The 16572-nt window shown below is 45.2% G+C and overlaps 1 protein-coding gene and 1 long non-coding RNA gene across 3 annotated transcripts in view; one reads left to right on the top strand and one right to left on the bottom strand.

Moving 5' to 3' along the window:
* LOC311231155 (metabotropic glutamate receptor 4-like) overlaps positions 1 to 16572 on the bottom strand; it is a gene marked incomplete at both ends in the record, with an annotated part of 754768 nt that overhangs the window by 152357 nt on the left and 585839 nt on the right. The window lies entirely within an intron of this gene.
* Positions 2364 to 5173, top strand: LOC311231162. Its single transcript, XR_014619853.1, has 4 exons — positions 2364 to 2453; positions 3310 to 3470; positions 3776 to 3870; positions 4737 to 5173. It is a non-coding gene; the product is annotated as an uncharacterized lncRNA (long non-coding RNA).

The raw sequence follows: 16572 nt of genomic DNA on the forward strand, positions 1-16572 counted from the left end.
CACAGTATTTCTGACACTGGGAATACATTCCCTGAGATCCATAGATGTCCCTAGAATCAGATACCAAGAACATGCAAATGGACCATATTAAATGTTTATTCTACGTTCTTATGGAATGAATGAGATCAAAAAAAATTATAAATAAACATTTTATAATTTGTGTATACATTTTTGTATACATTTTTAGTTAATTTTCATAACGCGATAATTTGCTGTGTAATTAATTAATCTAATTAACGTGATCAACTGACAGCCCTACAAAAAACAAAAAAGATTTCAGTTATTTTTCTTACAGCAAGATTGTGCTATAGCAAGACAGGGTTATGTTTATATGTGAAGTATTTACAATGATCATTTGGCTAAACAAGATGACTCTTTCATTTTGGGAGGAAGAGAGAGAGAGAGAAGGAGGGTGGTTTAGCTATGAGTTTGTTTGCATGTGTCCTTGCTGTGCTCCAGTGGTCAGTGATTATTGCAGCTTTAACCTCCTAATGCAACTGTTACCATGGGATTAGCTAGTGGTAACCATAATGTCAGGAGAAACTGCATTGACAAACATTTAGGTCCAGCGATTGACAGTGCCATGCAATGTAACCATGTTATATATCGTATTTGCTTCGCATCCCGCTCTGAGCCTTATGAGATATCCCTTATCTCCTATGATACCTATTGTATCTCCCACGAACAAAAACACATGCACCCCACCTGCATGGGGCCCCGCCCCCATGGTGGCACCGCCCATATAGCCGTGACTCTGGTCACCAAACACCCTTCCTCTATTTTCGTCCCAGCGTAATGGATGCGTGCACCATAGGATAACTAGCAGGATGAAAAGGATCAGAGTCATAATGTTGAAAGCTTACCGGAGGTTGCTGGCCCCAGGCATCTTCGACGCATGTTTTCGGCGACACGACAGGCCTATGTTGATGTTCCTCGTTTGATGACAGCACATCGAGGTTCAGCTGTACAAGACTGGCTGTCGGGCCAGCTTGTACTCAGGTAGGCCCTGTGTCTTCAGGCATGGGTATTAGTGTTAGTAATGCTGGTTTGTTTTGTTACACAACCATGTTGTGTGTTGGCGCCGGGGGCAGGATGGTTTGGTGAACGTTCACTGCAGGGAACGGTTGCCAAGCTGTCTTGGGCGTGCTACTAAAACATCTAATGCTATGCTACATGCTATCGCTAATGCCGCATGCTATTACTACTGCTAATTGCTACGCTGTTCTAATGTCTCCGCCGTGAGATGTTGTCACTCTCCCTCCTCTTGCCCGGTTCATCAATGAAGGTCAGTCGGTAGCTGTTGTGGGTTTTTTTGCTGAGTCCTATTTACCTTTTTTCGGGTAAATGGGTTGACAACAGGGTAGGCCGTGGCTAGGTTGCCTAGCCAGATATGTTACCTTGTGTTCCGGCGGGGTTTGTTGAACGGTGTTCCCATCTGGGTTGGCGTCGGGTAGTGGGGCTATGGGTCCAGCCGACATGGTAAACATGTTGCGTGTCTGTGCGCAGGCAATTGTTGTTCTGGGTCCCACATCGCCTCGCGCTAGGCTGCAGTAGTATAAGGGCAGGGCCGCCTGGGAGAAATGTGAGGCCCTGTGCATATTTAGACGCGAGGCCCCCCACCCCCTGAGGCGGCCCTGTGTAGTGGGCTATTGTTTCGTTTTGTCACTCTGTTATGAGAAGGTCTGTCTTGCTACAGTTTTCTCTCCTCTCAACCATTCATACTGACGGTCAATCGGTATACTGGGGGAGTAGTGCGGGGGGGGGCTTTGTTTACCTTTTTTGGTAAATGGGCTAAACTAGGGCTGGTGTCCTGTTGTGAATATTTTGAATGAAGGCGGGACTAGTTCGCTCTGGTCCGTCTCCCCTTAACTTTGTGTGTATGGGTTTGCTCATTCTACAGTATTTTGTGGTTTAGCTCTTTTATTCATTTAACCCTTTCATGGTGCACACCACAGTGGAGGTTGCTGTTTGCAATCACCACTGGTGCTCCGTGTTAACATCAGTCCTTTGTTTTTGACATATTGAAACAATGCCCCGCCCGGCCGACACCATGGGTGGGTCGGCCTGGCGAGTGGCTGGTGGGCTGTTAAGGCTTGTACCGCCACGGTTTGGAATAGACCTTTCCCCGCTGTCAATCACACAGAGAATAATAACCAATAAGATTGCCCGATTTCTTAAGGCCGCGCCCCTTGAAATAGAGCCGCCATGATGTCTCACAGATAGCCAGCCAGTCCTGCATTGTTGTTGTCGAGAAAATGGTTCTTAGATGTGCTTGGGGAACGTGCAATAATGACCAGAGATATCCAGAAAGACTAAAGGGAGCGCGTTTTATAAATTTTCCAAAGCCTAAAACACAGTTGAAAAAATGTTTAAAGTGGATTAAGGCTTGTGGACGGCCCCATACACAGCTGAATGTGGACAAGATCAACAAGAACAAGGCTGTATGCTCAACGGTAAGCCCGAAAAATATGCTTCAGTAATATATGCTTCAACATTTGAGTTAAACAGAAGTCATCACTTGTTATCTTATATATACTGTATATAGATAGATAGATAGATAGATAGATAGATAGATAGATAGATAGATAGATAGATAGATAGATAGATAGATAGATAGATAGATAGATAGATAGATAGATAGATAGATAGATAGATAGATAGATAGATAGATAGATGGCTAGCCGATCGTTAGGTAGCCAGCTATTCATAGCTAATGCTAACGCATGGTTTAACCTAACGTCGCCAAAAAGAGTCTCCGAAAACATTCCGATCAGTTCATGAGCTGAAGGAAAACTACATATAGCTACAGCTACTTAGTCAACACCCTTGAAAATTATGAATTGGAAGTTGTCCAGTTGATTCTAACAACCGAACTAACGTTAGCTAAATGTTAGTGTACTGTAAATGTCCAAACCCCCCCTCCTAATGTACAGTTTCCTCCCCCTCGTATGTATATATTTCCTGTTAGGATATCTTTTTAACAGTACTGTATATTTGCATATCTTGGATGTCACAAATGTAACAGTACTGTATCTGTATGTCATAAATGTCATGCTATATATCTGTTGTGTATGTCATAACACATAAATGTCATTATGAATTGAAAATGGGGGACCCTGATGTAAACAAGACTAAAGTCTTTCTCTGGTCTGCATCCCCTTAACTATTGTGTGTATTGAGCTGTACTGTATTGTACCCATTCTGCAATCTGTTAATACAGTTTTCAATCAGCTAGCATGAGTAACCTGAATGCCTTACAATATCTGTGATCCACTTTCTCTTCTCTGTCATGCCTATCTCACCTTATAGCATTTTGTTGGCGGGGATGGACCTACTGTGCAATATCCAGACCCTATAAAAGCTGATGGGACCACATGTAAGTCGGTGCGTCCGTTGCCAAAGAAAAGACGCCTGCTTGATCCTGACAACCCCCCATCTAAAAAAGAACTACTGCAGGAAAATACTAACTTGTAAGTCCTGAAGACTGGGTATTGTCAAAGTCCTTATAGGCGGTATTGTCTGAATATTGTGATGTGTTAGTGAAGATGTGAATCACTAACTAAAAACACCATTTGCATGTGTGAATCAGATGTCATTTAATAATTTGTTATAAATGCTCATATCTAGTATTAATTTGTGAACCAAAGATACTGCAAGTTCTTGTTACAATCAAACAATACATAAATAATACTGAGACCAAATGTTATGATTAATGAACAACATGGATTTATTAATTAAAGTGCATTTATTTGATTATGATTTTGATACTTCACAGGAACATCAATCCCTCTCTGGATGTCATCAACCACCAATCGGAGCTCAGTTATACAGCTACACAGACGTGCACAGCTACTCAGACTGAAGGAGAATGTAAGGGTCTACCTTTCTTTTAGGAACTGAGAAGCATGATCTTTAAAAAATGCAGCAAGTCTGTGCAGTAATCTTTCCATAAATGGTATGTCTGGGAATATTCTTTCCACAAAGATATCTTTCTGCGTAAAAACTATGAATTCACAGAATTGGCAGCCTGTCACCATAAGTTGTCCTTGTATTTGCACATAATAGTCGTGCGTCTTCTTCAATGAAATACTGCCCCCCTCATCTTTGTGTAAACAGAAATCTGGGAAGTTGTCGCAAGCCTCCAATATCAAACAGTTTCTTGCCTTATAAGGACATTTCACTTCGACTATCCCACTCTTGCCATTGTCGCACAACTTCCCGTCAGGTGTGGCTCCTAAAAAATCGAACTCTGAATTGACAACAAGACCACACTCGTGAAAATGTCTGGCGGGATAAACCTCCAGATATTTGGCCTTCGCCTTTGCCTCATTCCTTTTCCCATACTCCAAAGCCGGGGCACAAATGGATGTCAACCGGAAAACACTCTCCAGAAATTTTGTTGTTGGGGCAGATTTTCTGTTTACCGCTTTCGCAAAGTTTGAAGCAGTCAGTCGTGACCTCCGCTCTTCAAACCAGTCATTTGAGAGAGCCTGGGCCCGAGTGCGTTCTTCCAGTGCTACCAGGTTTGTGTCTGCAGTATTCAGATCTTTGTAGATCGCTGGAAGCTTCACTGGAGATGGCTGGTGCACAGATACATTTCCACACCTCTGGTGTGGAACCGGGTCTGTTTTCTTCTTGAGATTTCTTGTCTGTAGAATAAAAGCAAAATGTTATTATTGTGATGTCATGTATATGTGGAAACTCCCTAACAATAATTGTAATATTTCTGTTTCCAGGGGTTTGCCCTTTAGAAGTATTGGGCACTGCTGTGGAAGGTGCAAGATTGAAGTCAGAGCTGGAGAAGAAGGAGAGGACGATAACCTGGTTGAGAGGGCAGCTTCTTGAAAAGGAACAGATAATACAGTCTCTCGAACAGGATGCTCAGAAAAAGACATTCTGTACTGTACAAAGTGTTGTCCAAAAAGAAACAAAGATCAAAGGGCTTTTTAAGTACTACACTGGGATCACATATGTTAGATTCATGTTATTGTTAGATTTTCTTGTGCCTGCTGGCTGTGATGCACCTTATGCAAAGGGCCGTAAAGACATGAGGTCACTAGGAAAATCCAATGGCCTATTCTTGACATTGTGTAGGTTAAGACACAACTTTGGACTTCAAGATTTGTCTCAAAGATTTGGAGTATCCATGCAGTCTGCAGGACTTGTTTTTAATACATGCATAGAACTTATGTATTTTAAATGTGGACAAATTAGCATATGGCCTCATAGAGACATTATTATTGAAAACATGCCTGAAAACTTTAGAAAGGAATTTCCTTCTACTTTAGTCATTATTGATGGTACTGAATTTAAGACCCAGGTGCCATCTGCACTGGCTTTACAAAGTCAGCTTTATAGTGACTATAAGTCAAGCACAACCCTCAAAGCATTGATTGGATGTGATCCAAGTGGGTCTGTCATTTTTGTGTCAGAGTTATTTACAGGTGCTGTATCCGATAAGGCGATTACTGAAAGCAGTGGTTTTTATGATTTACTTAAAACACTGAAAGTTCATGGTTACATCAAGGATGGTGATGCTGTTATGGCTGACAAGGGTTTTACAATACACGACGAGTTGAAAGAGCTTGGATTACGTTTGAATATCCCTCCTTTTGCTGCTGGTCATTCTCAGATGTCTCAGTCAAATGTGGCATTGACTAACAAAATTGCTCGTCACAGGGTTCATATTGAGCGTCTTATATGTAAAGTTAAGACGTACAAAATCCTTTCAGATCGCATACCAACAACCCTTTTCAAAACGATAAACCAGATATGGTCAGTTTGTTGTTTTATGACCCTACAACAGGATGTGTTTGTAACTGATAAATGAAATTGTAGACCTGCATTACCTGATAAGAAAGTACAGAACCAATCTGGACTTCTCCAAAAGGGGTTGTGATCTTTGGCACACTGGTAGACAGGATAGTTGCCAAAGGTGTTCCAGTCATCCGTTGTAGATGGGCAATATCTTCCTCTGTTACAGCTGGAAGTCTGTAAATATTTAAAATATTGTATTAAATGTATTGCATATATTAATAATAACTTGGTCATACTTTTGCTATATTTCTGAGATGGAAGAACGATGTTTTGGTCACTTTGTTAATATGAAAATTGAAGTTCAGTTCTGAATCTATGATAACCCAGAGACTTGTGACCTCAGATTTGATCCAAGGGGTTAGTCCTCCCAGGTTCTTTATTAACGTTTATTTTTTTGTTTTGGGGCCGATAATTAGAATTATAGATAGAAAACCTACATTATGTCCTCTGATGATATCACCCAGCAGTAACATGTAAAGGACCTAAGCAACTCCCTTGTGCAACTCCATAGTTGTTGTCATATATCTCAGACATGTGGCCTCCTAGTTTAACATAGAATTTCCTCCCTCTGATAATTATGTTTTAACCCTTCTGCCTTATTAGGTAACTGACAGAGTTGGCACATCAGTGCATGAAAAGATTGCATCACGTTCAAGGTCATACAAAACTTAATTTGTAATATTTCTTTCCAATTCTTTTTTTTATGAATACCACTATAAGGATGGAGACCTTATTCTCATCAGAGTTTAGTCTGAGGTCACTGATTATTTTGGTGAGGGCAGTTTCAGTGCTATGCTATTTTCTGAATCCTGAATTCTTCTAAGATTGTGTTCTCTTCATTGACATTGATGTCTCATGAGCTAATTTTATATGTACATCAACTTATAAAGAGTATTACTAATAAAATTCATTTTTGATATTGTAACTCATGGACTTTGTTCACTTTATTATATCTGTTGGGTGTATTACTACCACTTTACCTGTAAGAAGTGTCAACATGGCACACCACTGGCCGTCTATTTCTCTTCTCAGAGGGTTTTGCAACCACAACATGGTTAATAGGTACTGGCTGTATTTTATCACCTCTGGGGACATGCCATTGCTGTGGTATGCTGGTGCAACTTTGTTGTTCTGGTATGTGGGTAAAGTTGTGCCATTTGAATCCTTGAAGAGACTTGACAATGCCAACGACATGGGAACAGTGTCCATTTATCCTGAAAATACACATGCAACAATCAAATGGTTGATAGCTACTCCACACATCAATATACAGCTGCGCCAACACTAAAGGTAAGCTAGCTAATTACAGTAGTTCAAATTCAAAGGTTTATTTGTCACCTACATACCGCGACATTTGTGTGATTAGCATAACGTTAGATGATTAGCCCATTGTAGCTAGCAGTTAGCAGATACTAGGCTTAAATCTTCATTCACTCTAACAATTTTATAATAAGGGACCACTAACATACTCACCCTGCTTTACATGTGCAGTAGGACTCCACAATTGTATCCTGACGAATTACAATGTGGAGTTTGTGAGGCGTTTGTGTCTTCCGCATAGACCGCCAACACTTGGCATCAACTTTGACGTTGTCATCTCCTTCTCCGTCCGAAATCCTAATTTCATGGATATATCCTTGAGTAAAATAACTCAGGCCTTTCTGGAGAACTCTCTTCGATAGAGTAGCGGCATTGGGCAAATAACTGATAGCAATAGTTTCAGGAATCTTTAAGAGAGAATCCATGTTGTTCGATTGACATGTGGTTGTTTCAGTGTGCCTGTGAGAACATTTGGGAGAGCTTGGGAGACCATAGCAACAGTAACACGGGGGGGCGGGACTTCCCATCACCGCGGAAAGGTGTATTGGCAACGATTAGAACTGTGTTCGAATTGCTGTTTTTTTTTTCTATTAAAAAAATGGTGTCTGGTGGAGGGGCCTTGAGGGCCAGCCGACGTCGACACATCGCGCGAGGTTGTTGACGTTATTAGCTTTGACCCAGCCGCAAGCTATAACCGCTCGGGGTTCCCCTCTCCGCAGGGGATTTTGGTCTTCTGCTGGAGCGCGGGCGGTATTGTCCTAGGCCCTACACCGCCTCACACCGCGCAGCCAGAGGAAGAGAGAGCACGGCCTCGTCAGCGGCGATGACGGGGCCCTCGACAGGCGGCCATGTTTTTCCCCCACCAGAGGTATCCTGGGCGTTGATTCGACAGGTGTCCACAAGGCCGACAGCCTTGGCGGCCGAGGGATCGGCCATGTAGGATGGGTTCGGCTTGAACAAACAAGCCGTCACCGTCCTGCCGCGAGCAGCCCGCTCTCCGATCACTCCCTTCCCAACACCAGCGGAAGAAGTGGGCTCTGATTGTTTCCTTTGGCTGCGGGCCGCGTGCCTTCGTTGATGCGCGGGCGGCCCCCCTTTTCGCTTCTCATGGGGACAGGGGCTGACACCCAGTTTATGGCTGAGCCTGGGTCTGTCCGTGAGAATGTTGTGCTGTCAAGCGGCTCCCACACCTTGAACTGTGTTGGTTGAGCCTGGTGTTACGTCTGTCAACTTAAGTGTTGTCAGCAGGGGGGCTCGAAACCTTCGCCAGGCCAGGTATCGTGTTGGTGCCTCCCACTCCTGAAATATTGGCAAGTGGTCGCAGCTCACATGATTTGGGGTGGTAGTAATATCACTGCAGGGCTACGGTGTGTAGGAACCCATGGGGGCCTTACACCTTGCATGTCCGGCTGCAGAACAACTCCTTCAGCATGTTCTGGAGGGGTGTTCAGTGGGGGGGCTTTTTTCATCGGAAGCCCCCCGTATCAGACCGGCCCTTTCTGTCGGGGTTCCCCCTTGGGTGCGATTGCCTCGTGGGTGGTGTCAGGGTCAGGTGTTCCGACACGGAACGCGTTCCTCGCACGGTTCCAGGTTTGGCTATGCACAGCGGGGGGACCGGGCCAACTATCTACAGTTCCGCGGACCTGCGCCACGTGACGGCGGGTGCGTTGGGAGTGTCGTCACATATGACTACGGCAGTACCATATGTCGAGGTGGATGGAGAGAACGCTGAGGCGGGGACTTGTGTTTACACAACCCCACCCGTTTTCAGGTTTGGTACAGACCCTATTGTCAGGGTCTCCAGCAGTGACAGCTCTGGTCAACGAGATCCAATCTCTGTGGACGAAGCAAGCCATCGTCGTGGCGTTCTCCTCCCGGTGTTCTCTGCCTGAGAAGTCGGGAGGGAGGGGTGTAAGACCCAGGCTGGACCTGTCCCATGGGAAGGTTCAGCATTTTTTGGATCGTCTCCTACCTGTTGAACACTGTCAGGTGGGGGTCTGGTTCTCCTCCATAGACCTGTAGGATGCGTATGCGCATCCCCGATCTTCCATCCTAGGGCTTACCTACGCTTCCTTTGCAGGGTTAGCGTATGAGTACCAGAGGCTGCCGTTCGGTTTTCTCTGGCTCCCCGCATCTTCACCAAGTGCGTGGAGGCCGCACTGGGGCCTCTGCGTCATCCGGGGTTACGGAGTGTTCTGCCCTGATGACGTTCTGGTCCTTCGCGGTCAAGGTGGATCGTCAGGTCTCGTACCAGGCAGGTCTCTACCAGCCTGGGGTTGCTGTAGACTGGATGTAGAGTACTCCTCTTCCCAGTCAACGGTTGGAGGGCTATGGGCATCCATCTCAGAGCGTGTTGTCAACACGCTCGGGAGGTTCCGTCCTAGGACGGTTACGGCGCTGTCTCACGTCGCGTTTTCACCGACGCCTCCCTCGCTTGTGACGCGTCGGGCCAACGCAGTAGGGGGCAGCTGGCAAACCATGCTGCCCGGTCTGCGCTACGTTCAATGTGTTGGTATTGAAAGCGGTCCTTCTGGTCCACATATGGTGTTGATCAGGACGGACGATACGACGTCAGTGTCGTGTATCGACAGACAGGGAGGAGTACGCTCCCCCTGTCTGCACCAGGCGGCGGGCAGCTGGCTATGGGCGTCCTCCATCTGCGCGGCCTGAGGGCTCCCCACATCCCCGGCAGGGAGAATGTGGGTGCAGAGGTACTGTCGCGGGGCGGTCCTCATCCTGACGGGTGAGGATGACGTCTGGACATGGCCAGGCAGGTCTGGGACCGATGCCGTGCCGCCAGGGATTCTTCCCCATACATCTGTTAGGTCAGTTGTTGGGACGGGTACGTTGAGGGGCGCGGGTTCTTGATCCTGATGGTGTTACCATCTGGAATGCGCATGCTCCCTCCACTGTCACGCTTATGCGGGCAGATGACGTATGTTCCAAGTGTGGTGTAAGGCGGGGGGCCGGGACTCAGTCTCCTGCCCCCTGGATGCTGTCCTTAGTTACCTCCAGTCTCTCCTTGATAGACTGTCGGCTTCGACGGTGAGGGTATATGCAGCAGCTATATCCTCCTATCATGAGGGGTTTGAGGGGATGTCTTGTTCAGCCACCCTCTTGTGAAGCGTTTCCTGCTTGGCGCTCAACGCGTTAAGCCGGTGCAACGCTCCTTGGCTCCGACTTGGGATCTTCAATTGGTCCTCGGTCGGTTGTCCTTGGCCCCGTTTGAGCCGCTCGAGCAGGCGCCGTTGGGACAGCTGTCCTTCAAGACCTCGTTCCTACTGGCTGTCACTTCCGCTAAACGCGTAGGTGAGCTCTGTGCTCTCTCGGTACGTCCAGAGTGCCTGTCTTCTCGGACCGATTGCGGTGTCACTCTGCGACCTAATCCTGCTTTCGTGCCTAAGAATATCCGGAGTTCCTTCCGCTCCCGGGATATTGTGGTTCAGGCGTTTCGTCCTCCTCCTCACACTAGTGAGTTAGATGCGGGCCTTCACCTGTCATGTCCAGTCCGTGCTTGGGGATTTACCTCAGCCGTACTCAGGACTTCAGGGTTACCGACCAGCTTTGTCTGTTACGGTGGGGCTCGTGCTGGTAAGGCACTGTCGGAGCAGCGCCTGTCCCAGTGGTTGTGCGAGGGCATTACCCTCTGCTACACGTTGGCTGGGCAGGATCCCCCTGGGGGCGTCAGGGCGCACTCCACTCGTGGGGTGGCTGCTTCTGCCGCTCTCCTGGGTGGGGCCTCGGTGGGGGACATCTGTGCTGCAGCTTCATGGTCCTCCCCGGGCCCCTTTGTAAGGTTTTACCTCATGGACATGACCGGGGGTTCTGTCTCCCAGGCGGTTCTGGGGTCTGTGGCCTTTCCTGCTTCCCGTCCTTTGGTCGGGTAGCAGGAGTGTATGGGTATGGGCCACAGTGTGTTGGGTCACGCGTGGTTCCGCCTGTACGGTGTGTTCAAGGGGTTCTAGTTCCCTCTTGTTCGCATTCAGGTGGAGTTGACTGCGCCCCCCCTTCATTAGGAAGGATGGGGTGACAGGGCTCTCCGCACCCCTTGATGTGGGCTTACGGGTCCTCAGGGGGTACATTTGTCGGGCCTCGCGTCCGCTCTTCCCCATTATCTCATAAGGCTCAGAGCGGGACGCGAAGCAAATACGATATATAACGATAGGTTATGTAGATAACCTAGTTATATTAGTATTGGCTGAGCGTCCCGCTCTGCGCGGCCCTGAGTTCCCTCTTGAGGGATCTTTTCCTGGGACGGGTTTTGGCGAGGAAGGGTGTTTGGTGACCAGAGTCACGGCTATATGGGCGGTGCCACCATGGGGGCGGGGCCCCATGCAGGTGGGGTGCATGTGTTTTTGTTCGTGGGAGATACAATAGGTATCATAGGAGATAAGGGATATCTCATAAGGCTCAGAGCGGGACGCTCAGCCAATACTAATATAACTAGGTTATCTACATAACCTATCGTTCTATTTAGTTCTCAAGCTGTGTGAGGTTATTATGAATTACCTTTGCAGAGTGTGCAGATTCTTGAAAATCGATTTGATCACTTTTATTTCCCTTTTCCCCCCCAGTGACATTTGATGACATAGCAACAATAATGTGTGTGGAGCTTGGGATTGGACAATTACATTGAAATGCATTCAATGTATGATTTATCGAATCTCAAAGGATCATTGATAGCAAGCTCTCATTTACAATGACTTCGAGAAATACCACACATAATAAATAACGATAAATGTATATAGAAAGAGAAAGTAAATCAATTAACATTTAAAATAATTAAAAACAACTGCAGACTGTGGTGAAGTGGTTTGCTAGTAAAGATTTAAACTGACCGATAGATACTAATGAATTGCATTTTAAAGTGCATTGCAAAACATTCCATGTTTCTGGGGCACAGAAGCTAAAAGCATATTTTCCGATTTCAGTGCAAACTGAAAAAAGCAAGTATGATAAGGCCCAGAGCTACAATCCAGCAAAGAAGTGATGTAGGTTGGGAGATCACCAAGAATGGCCTTATACAGAAACAGATGCCAATGCATGTCACGTCTCTCTGCCAGAGCGGACCACCCAACCTTATCATAGGATACAATGATGGGTACCACAACTGTCACCAGTGAGCAACAGCATGTCTACAAACCACGTCTCCATAATCCAAAACAGACATACTGCTTCAATGACCTTCCTTCTGCTAAACATAGGAAAACTGGTTTTGTTTCTGTACAAAAAGCCAATCTTCTGACGCAGTTTACTTGCATCTGTTTTTCTCATCAAGCCAGATGCCAAAATATTTATATTCTTTAACCCTCTCCATTCAGAGTGGATATATGCAAATCATCAAAAACAGTACCTTTGGCTCTAGAAAACAGCATGAACTTTTTGTTTTATTTGCATTTAGTACCAGTTTAAGTTGTGGTGTACATTTTCAGCAGTGAGTTTTGGAGAGTCTGCAACACAATAGACAATAGTGTCATCTGCATAGAGATGAGCCTGACACCCCCTCAACAAAGACACAATATCATTAATATAAATAGTAAATAAGACTGGCCCCAGGATTTAACCCTGTGGTATGCCTTTTGTAATGGGCAAGCACCCGGATTGGACATTTGCCGTTTTCACACCGATAGCTCTTAAACCATTTGCAGGCAAATGTGTCAAAACCAACATTCAGTAACCATTGCAATAGAAGAGAGTGATCAACTGTGTCAAATGCTTTTGACAAATCTACAAAAAGGATGGCACAATGCTTTCTTTTGTCAAGATTGGATACTATATAATTTACGAATAAAGTTGTGGCTGTGATAGTGCTATGTTTTGTTCTAAAACAGATTGATCCTTTACCAGTAATCCATGAATTCTGCCAGACAGGATAGCTTGGATATCGGTTGGTAGTTATTTAGATTACTTCTATCTCAACTTTTATGTAATGGAAGAACATGAGCTATTTACATTATGTTAGGACCTTATGGAACTTAAAGACAGTCCAAGCCTGGGTTTGGAGGTCCAATTCCCTTTTGCTTTTTGAGTCTGTCTAGTAGGAAGGCTTGGACTAAAGCAGCATTAGTTGGGGGGTACAAGGGGCATAGAGGTGGACAGCTCCCACAGGACGTATTTCAGAAATAAGCACATCATTTAGTGGTTACTGTGGTTGAGTCTACACCGTACTCATTTCAAAACATGTACAAGTTAGCATCTTTTAATGACATCATTAGTGTAGGGTTACAGTTTTGTACTGCAGCTCACCTCATCACACAGCAGTGGTGGAAAAGGGATACGACTGCTTTGTCTGCATTGCTGTGCTGCATGCTGTTCTTCTCCCATATTATTAATTAGAAGGAAAAACCAAGGCCTGTGAGATGGTGCCCCATTTCATATTCCTCCGCTCTATGTTAATCAATATCAGTTTTACATCTCTCTCATTCACAGATAAAAGGATATCCCCCATCCCCTCCCTCTCCTCCAGTCACTCACACACTGCCTCTCTCTTTGATCACTGTGAGCATCCGAAGCCCTCCCAAGACATTGATTATTCTGCAGCCATGCCCCATGTGTCTGCTCACAGCAGCCTGGAAGACGGGGCAACGCTCTGCACTAGCGCAGAGTCTCCTGGAGATCCCACTGTGCCCTGCAGCAGATGCTGAGTGGCACCCTCCCCCAGCAAGCACAATGCAATGATACAGTTTAAGAGTGCTATTTGTAAGATTTTATTCAGCAGTTTGGAATGAGGACCGTGTACACTCAACCACATATACAAATAACGTGGCATAAGCACACACACACAAAAAGGACCATTTATATCTTACTCTTTTTATTATTGTCTATTTTTAAAACTGAATCAAACCATAAATAAGGTGGCCTGTTGGGATGTTAGATCCTAATGTGAAAAACTGTGATTTTATATGTCTGCACTTTATGTGCTCATTTTATGCCTGTCTTTTTTCTGTTATGAAGCACTTTGAGCTGCAGTTTCTGTATGAAAGGTGCTATACAAATAACGTTTTATTATTATTATTATTATTATTATTATTATTATTATTATTGTTATTGTTATTGTTATTGTTATTATTATTATTGTTATTATTATTATTATTATTATTATTATTAATAATAATAATAATAATATATATTATTATATATTAATATATTATTATTATTATTATTATTATTATTATTATTATTATTATTATTATTATTATTATTATTATTATTATTATTATTATTATTATTATTATTATTATTATTATTATTATTATTATTATTATTATTATAATTATTATTATTATTATTATTATTATTATTATTATTTGTGAACAGCCGTGTAATCTAGGGGTACGGTTAAAACATTTGACATTGTTGTTTTCTTTCACTGTACTAAAGTACAGAATCAGATAAACGTATCACTTATCACATAAGGTATCACTTGGTATAGATTAAATCCTTTGGCTGGTACCTCTCGTTGAACACGTGCTTTTATAAATATACATTCAACGATATTGACAAGAGTTTTCACACATTCTCAGCACAAAGTCCACTTTGAGAGAAGGGATTGGTGCTTCAAATGGTTTCTTTACTCTATCAATGAGGTAAAATTGTACATGCAGTTAAAAAAAAGAAACTACATTTATAGAGGAAAGGAACAATAATATTTAAGAAAATAAGAAAATAAGATATTCCTTTATTGATCCCCTTGGGGAAATTCAGGCATTCAGGCATCATAGCAGCATGGGGGAAGGGGGGGGGGGGGTACAGGTAGTAAAAACAACACAAGTAGTGTAAACAAATAGGTCAATATAAATTACTATCTAACTAACTGAAATATATATTCACAGTATTCACAGTGTCACATAAGGTGCAGTATGCATAAGGTAGTGTTATAATTTACTATCTAACTAACTGAAATATACATTATTCACAGTATCACAGTATCCACATAAGGTGCAGTATGCCTAAGGTAGTGTTATTGTCCTCCTTGGGTTCCTATTAGTTCTAGGTCAATGTCTGGCAGCAGTCGCTGCCCACTGTTGTGGAGCCTGATGGCCGCTGGTATGAAGGACTGTCCGAGGCAGTTAGTTGAGTGTCGGGGGGTTAGAGTCTGTGGCTGAACGTGCTTCTCATCTTGACTAGCTCGTCGTAGAGAGGGTGGTAGGGGTTCTCCAGGATGGCAGCCAGCTTCCTTCTCATCCCCCTCTCTGCCATCACCTCTAGTCTAGGTAGCTCGACTCCCACCACGGAGCTAGCCTTCCTCACCAGCTTGTTGAGCTTGTTGGTGTCCCTTGAGTTGATGTAGCCTCCCCAGCATGCCACAGCATAGAAGAGGACGCTGGCCACTACAGACTGGTAAAATGACTGCAGCAGTCTATTGCACACGTTGAAGGACCTGAGTCTCCTCAGGAAGAACAGCCTGCTCCGTCCCTTCCTGTAGAGGGCCTCTGTGTTATCCGACCAGTCCAGTTTATTGTTCAGGTGTACCCCAAGGAACTTATATGAGTCCACCACCTCCACCTCATCCCCTCGGATGGTGATGGGAATCGGGGGGGGCCTCTTCTTGCCCCTCCGGAAGTCCACCACCAGCTCCTTGGTCTTACTGGTGTTGAGTTGGAGGTGGTCGCTCCACCCCACAAAGCTCTCCACCAGGGCTCTGTACTCCTCCTCATCATCGTCGGTGATGTAGCTTACGATGGAGGAGTCGTCTGAGAACTTCTGCAGGTGGCACCAGCTTAAGTTGCGGCAGAAGTCTGAGGTATAGAGGGTGAAGAGGAAGGGTGACAGCACAGTTCCTTGGGGGGCGCCGGTGTTGCTCACCAGTACATCAGACTGACTGTCCTTTAGTCTGACGTACTGCGGTCTCTCAGTGAGGTAGTCCTTGATCCAGGCCACCAAGCCGTGCTCCAGCTGCATCGCAGAGAGCTTCTCCGCTAGCAGTGGCGGCTGGATGGTGTTGAAGGCGCTGGAGAAATCAAAGAACATAATCCTCACTGAGCTGCGTGGCTTCTCCAGGTGCGTGTACGCTCTGTGGAGCATATGATGGCGTCCTCCACCCCGATGTTTGCCTGGTATGCAAACTGCAGGGGGTCGAGGGAGTCACACACCAGGGGCTTGAGGTGTTGCAGGACCAGTCTCTCAAACGTCTTCATGACGTGTGACGTCAGAGCGACTGGCCTGTAGTCGTTGAGGGTGCTGGGTCATCCCTTCTTGGGCACCGGGACAATGCAGGAGGTCTTCCAGAGCTGGGGCACCCCCTCCAGCCTCAGGGAGAGGTTGAAGAGATGTTTGAGCGGTGCTGCCAGCTGCTCCGCACATGCTTTGAGCACCCTGGGATTGGTGTTGTCCGGTCCTCTGGCCTTGTTCACACTAATCTTGGAGAGCTGCCTCCTGACCTGGCTGTTAGTGATAGTCAGGGTTGGGGCTGATGTCTCCGTAGGTAGTGTGCTG

Source organism: Notolepis coatsorum, assembly GCF_963971535.1.
Source record: "Notolepis coatsorum genome assembly, chromosome: 6".
NCBI classification, from domain to species: Eukaryota; Metazoa; Chordata; class Actinopteri; order Aulopiformes; family Paralepididae; genus Notolepis; species Notolepis coatsorum.